At 41.3% G+C, this 5,932-nt stretch overlaps 1 pseudogene; it reads left to right on the top strand.

Moving 5' to 3' along the window:
* The first annotated feature begins 1,844 nt into the window (after positions 1 to 1,844).
* Positions 1,845 to 2,242, top strand: LOC113192514 (NADH dehydrogenase [ubiquinone] 1 beta subcomplex subunit 4 pseudogene; annotated as a pseudogene).
* The last annotated feature ends 3,690 nt before the right edge of the window (positions 2,243 to 5,932 follow it).

Genomic DNA, 5,932 nt, shown 5'->3' with positions numbered 1-5,932 from the left:
TAGTTGTTGATTGACCTTTATTTATTTACTTATATGTGGTGCTGAGTATCGAACCCAGTGCCTCACATGTGCTAGGCAAGCACTCTACCGCTGAGCCACAACCCTAGCCCCCCTTTTTAATTTTGAGACAGGGTCTTATTGTTGAGGATCTCAGTGAGTTGCTGAGGATGGCTTCAAACTTGAGATCCTCCTGCCGCAGCCTCCCAAGTAGCTGGGTTTGCAGGCATGTGCCACTGTTCCAGCTTATATGTGGGATTTTTAAAAAGCAAAAGCTCTTTAGCATTAAAGCTTTATAAAATCCACTTTGAGAACTCATTTTATACAAAGTACCTCTTTTTAAAATTTCAAAACTGGGGAGCTATAAATACATTTCCTTATTAACCTTCTTCAAGACTGAGTTTGGTGTATCCTCTACTCTTGCTCTGTGCCTTCTCTCCCTAAAAATAGACCTCAAACTCCAAGATCTTGACTTCTGGGACAGCTTCCATGGCAAGGTCCCAGGATTGCTGGACTGGCATAAGGGGAATGTACCTGGCCCTGATGGAGCAGAACCTTACCAGATATGAACTTTGAATAGTTGAACCACCAAAAGTACCTTTTGGGAAAAAAAATTGCTGATGAATATGGTCCAGATATTAAGCCCAACCTGTGGATGTGGGTGAAACCCAATGTGGTGTATCCCCATGGCAAGCTAGAAAGGGGAGGATCTGATAAGTGAGTTCCCATCCCCTCAGCCACTCCTGAAGGAGGAAGATTCCAGCTGCTTAGAGGTCACAAGGGTGAAATCATTGCTGCATTCCTCCAGTGAGCAGTCTCTCTTGGAAGCACTTCACCTCTTCCTCCAGCAATTGGGAGCTCCCTGAAGAGGAGGAGGCTAAGGACCAGGATGACAGCTCCTCTGTGGCTCTCTGTCTCCTCACTCAAGGGCTCCCCTCCAAAGGTGGAGGCTTCCCAAAGCCATCAGCTCAGAGGGAAGGGCTCTGGTCCCAGCCCCCTCTCAATTACTTCCACCTAATTTCCCTGGCACTAAGAAACAGTCCCTGCTGTGGGTGGCCTCAATATGTAGCAGATCTGCAGTTTCATTTGTCAACACTTCCCCTTTTTCTGGACAGCACAGCACCAAAAGGCTGGAAGAATACTGTTCATCAAGATCTCTGTTTCTGTGACAGCTTTGAGAAAGTGTCCATGTGATGCCCTTCCTCTTTAACCTTTAACTCTAAGAAGCAAAGTCTGCCATGCCCTACTAAAGTTTCTTTCAACAGCCAAAAAAAAAAAAAAGACTTAGTTTGGAACATAGTGAGTCAAGAAAAAAATTGAGGATTAAAAGATTGTAGTGTATATCTAGAAATTCTTGAAAGTGGTAAAAGAAAAGTTGATGGAAAATGGTTCAGGAATTTGACTACTTAATATGGAGAAACAAAGATTAAGGCAACAGGAAAGTCAATAAAAAACACTCTTCATTCCCCAAAGTGAATATTATATGGATGATTTTGATAAATTAGGTTTCTCTAAGGATGGGAAACTAATAATAGTGGATATTTAGATAAGAGGAAAAGAGGGCTGGGGTTGTGGCTCAGTGGTAGAGCGCTTGCCTAGCACTTGTGAGGCCCTGAGTTCAATCCTCAGCACCACATGAAAATAAATAAATAAATGTCTATCAACAACTAAAAAAACATTAAGAAAAGAGGAAACAGTGCATTGGCTGTAAAGTTTATTAAGGCAATTATAGAATTTTCCCTCTGGGATTTGAAAGAAATGATATAGAGTGTTAAATTAATACAGGAATTTAAAGTTAGATTAGATTATCAAGATTTCGGCGGTCGCAGTTGTGCCAGGGCACCAAGATGTCGTTTCCAAAGTATAAGCCCTTGCGTCTGGCCACTCTACTCCCTACCCTTGACCCTGCTGAGTACACCAAATACACCATATCTCCAGAAACCCTGAAGGTGCAAGCTGAGAGGTTAGCCATAAGAGCCGGCTTAAACGGGGGTATCTGCTTCAGTACAATGACCCCAACTGTGGAGGGCTCATTGAAGATCCTGCCTTAATTCACTGGACCTACGCAAGATCGGAAAATATCTATCCAAATTTTAGACCCACTCCCAAGAACTCACTCTTAGGAGCTCTGTTTGGAATTGAACCCCTGTTCTTCTGGTATTATGTTTTCAAAACTTATAGGAATAGGAAGGAAAAACTTACCCAGGAAGGAAAATTGGACTGAAAATTTAATATCTCCTATTAAGTCTGGCAATGATGGCTAATATATTCTTGCTTAATAAATCTTCTAATAATCATTTTAAAAAAGATTTCCTCCCAACCCTTTTCTAAGATAAGTCAACATTTATTGAGTTCCCACTGTGAAACACCTTGTTTTGGAAACATCTCATAATTTTGTGACATGCTTAAGATTTGGGGTCTTGGGCTGGGGATGTGGCTCAGGCAGTAGCGCGCTCGCCTGGCATGTGTGTGGCACTGGGTTTGATCCTCAGCACCACATACAAGCAAAGATGTTGTGTCTGCTGAAAACTAAAAAAAAAAAAAAAAAATTAAAAAATTCTCTCTCTCTCTCTTTCTCTCTAAAAAAAAAGATTTGGGGTCTTATAACTGTGAAACTTTTTTTTTCTGTTCATGTGGTATTATAGGTAGAAAGTGAGTAGTATTCTAAAATGGCCAATTCTATCTCTCTTCATCTTTCTTTTCAGGTTGTGTGCTAGCCTTCTCCCAGAAAACTCAGAGGCTGTTTGCAAGTATCTTGCCTCTGTTCTCATTTGCAACCCACATCTCACTGAATTGGACCTGAATGAAAATCCCCTGGGGGACAAAGGAGTGAAGTATCTTTGTGAGGGTCTTAGACATTCTAACTGTAAATTGGAGAAACTAGAGTAAGTTTTTTACAACTCTCTTGCATCATCTAATGATCACTTGTTGAGTGCAAGCTATGTGCTTGGTGCTTCCCAGAAGTTATCTCACTTTATTCACTACTTAGAATACACATAAAGGGCAGGCTTTCTTATCTGTATTGTACAGATGAAGACACTGAAGATTAGAGGAAAAGTGACTTGTTCAAAGTCATACTGCTAATAAGTGATAGTCAGGATGTGATTCCAACATATGTCTCCAAATCTGATGTTCTTTGTAGTATACCACAGCTTTGTGTTTATAGGAATGACATCAATTATTAACTACATAAAATATACCTACTATGTATCCAAAGATTGTGGGGATAGATGTCAGTGGTGTTATCAGAAGTTCTTCATGTGACAGGGCTACCCTTAAGAACATAACAGATTCATAACCATATTGTGGAATCATTTAATGTCAGATGAGCTCAGGAAGAGGATGAGGTCACTGTTGGCTGGAGACATCAGGAGGCGCTTCTGTGAAGGTGGTGGGACACGAGCTGGAATTCAAAGGAGGAAGCAGGGAGCCTGCTAGGACATGCCCAGGAATCCCAGATGATGACAGTGGCTGATTTTTCTTTTCTTTTTCTCTGATTAGCTTAAGCAAATGTTACCTCTCAGATGTGAGCTGTGTGGAGCTCTCTTCTTTCTTGCAAGCGAGTCACATTTTAAAAGAACTGTTTGTGTTTGCCAATGTCCTGGGAGACAGGAGTACAGCATCTCTGTGAAGGTCTGCTGCATGCAAAGGGAGTAATTGAGAATCTTGTGTATTGTCTGCTTATCCTTGTCCTCATGAGCTTTTGCATTTGAGGGTCAGCAGGAATCCCAGCTGCTATAGTTAACAGCCACCGTGGTGTCTTCATCTTTCCAGGCTTTCTGAATGTTCCCTCTCTGTAGCTTCCTGTAAGCCCCTTGTCCAAGTCCAGAGCTCCACCTGGAGCCTGACAAGACTGCTTTTGATTAATAACAGAATTGAAGATTTGGGACTGAAATTGCTGTGTGAAGAATTAAAACAGCCCGGCTGTCAGTTAAAGGATCTGGCGTGTAAGTATTCTGGACTATAGCCATAGGCAGTTTCTTGATAGTTGAGCAATTCCCCAAATTAAATATTTCTTGGCCTGGTGATTGAATCTCCAAGGAAGCAATAAATGAAGAGCCAAATAATTTAGAGGGAATAAATTATCCTTTCTCCACAATCACTGCTTTGCTCTGACCCAAGGGATTTTTTTCTAACGTGGCACTCTAATTATCTAATGTGATTTTCTGACGGGAAAACACAACTCCTAAAGTGACCTGGTATAGATGAAATGTCATCAGCTTTCTCTTCCTTAATTATTGGCAGATTATGGACCTGTCATCTGACTGGAAGGTGTTGCCAGGATTTTTGCAAATGAACACCTGAGAGACCTTGACCTCAGTGACAATGCCTTAGGGGAAGAGGGCATGAAGGTGCTGTGTGAAGGGCTGAAACACCCCTGCTGCAAGCTACAGTCCTTGTGGTAAGTGTATGGAGATTCATGTCTAGTGAATTTTGTTTTGTTTTGTCTTTTTTTTTTTTTTTGTACCAGGGATTGAACCCAAGGGTGCTTGACCACCGAGCCACATTCCCAACATCCCCAGCCCTTTGTTATATTTTATTAGAGACAGGGTCTTGCTGAGTTGCTTAGGGCCTTGCTCAGTTGCTGAGGCTGGCTTTGAATTTGTGATCCTCCTGCCTTGGCCTCCAGAGTTGCTGGGATTGCAGGTGTGCATAGCTGTGCCTGGCTCTAGTGAGCTTTTGTTTCAGGCTGTTTATGAAAGGGAAGGCCACTATGGAACTTGGGATTTCACAGATTTCTTTCTTAAATCTTCAAACCCTTCAGGTTAGCAGAATGTCACCTCACAGGTGAGTGCTATGGAGCCCTTGCCTCAAAGTCCTCAAACAGAAATGAGAATTTAACATTGCTAGACTTAAGTGGAAATGACCTCAAGGATTTTGGAGTGCAAATGCTCTGTGATGTACTGATTCATCCAATATGCAAACTTCAGATATTCTAGTAAGTCACTATGGTCTGGGAAATGGGCAGCGGGCCCTTTTCAGGACAGGCACATTGGGTTTGGTCATCACTCACTTCAGTGAAGAAAGAGAAGTAAAACTGAAGGCAGACAAAGCTTATACAAAATAATAAAGTAAGTTTAAGGGGAGAAGCTGAGAACAGGCAGCCATGTATCTTGCTACTAAAGGAAGAAGCATGGCAGGGGAAAGAGAGCATAGGATCTAGATTTTGCTAGGTCTGGCTCAAATCCTGGATCTTAACATCTACTGGCTACATGACCAGCATGCTAACTTAATCTCTCTGAACTTCAGTATCCTTGTCTGAAAATGGGGATGAAGCTGGTATTAACTACCCAAGGTTAACATGGGCACTGGATTTAGATGTACAACCTTTAGCACATAGGAGGTACTCCATAAATTTTAGGCCCTTTCCATTTCTACTTTTAATACATTATGCAATGCTTAATATGTATATTTTAAGTGTCTCCAAAACTCAAGGGGATGAAGCTGTAGTTGTATAATTACAGAAGATGGAGGTCTTAACCCTCCCTGATCAGTGTCCGTCTGTCAACTCAGCAGGCTGGCATAACACACAAAGTAATTCTTAATTACAATACAACTGTACTCTGTTGGGAACTAACTAGTGGCCAAATGACCATTTGTTTCTGGCATTCAGAACTGGAACACATAATGGAAAATAAAGCCTGAAAATAAAAATTCCACATTCCAAAATCCATTTGATAGGTTGAATTGTAAATGAAAACAGCATAAAGGATGGATTACAAGTATGTCTAAAACAAAACTGGTTCTTTACTAGAGAATGAAGTCTGCTGGTTCCAAAGGCTCAAGAGTGTGGTGATTATTGCCCAAGCAGAGGTAATTATGCACAACATTACAAACCTCAGGGATTGGGGACCTTCATAGTGTCTCTTTCAAAAAGATGTAGATGGAGCCTTTATTTTCAAGAAAGTTAAATAAACTCAGCTACTAACTTAAG

Source organism: Urocitellus parryii, chromosome X (assembly GCF_045843805.1).
Source record: "Urocitellus parryii isolate mUroPar1 chromosome X, mUroPar1.hap1, whole genome shotgun sequence".
In the NCBI taxonomy this organism is placed as follows: Eukaryota; Metazoa; Chordata; class Mammalia; order Rodentia; family Sciuridae; genus Urocitellus; species Urocitellus parryii.
The sequence above is the reverse complement of the archived record's forward strand: the minus strand, read 5'-3'. Positions and strand labels throughout refer to the sequence as shown.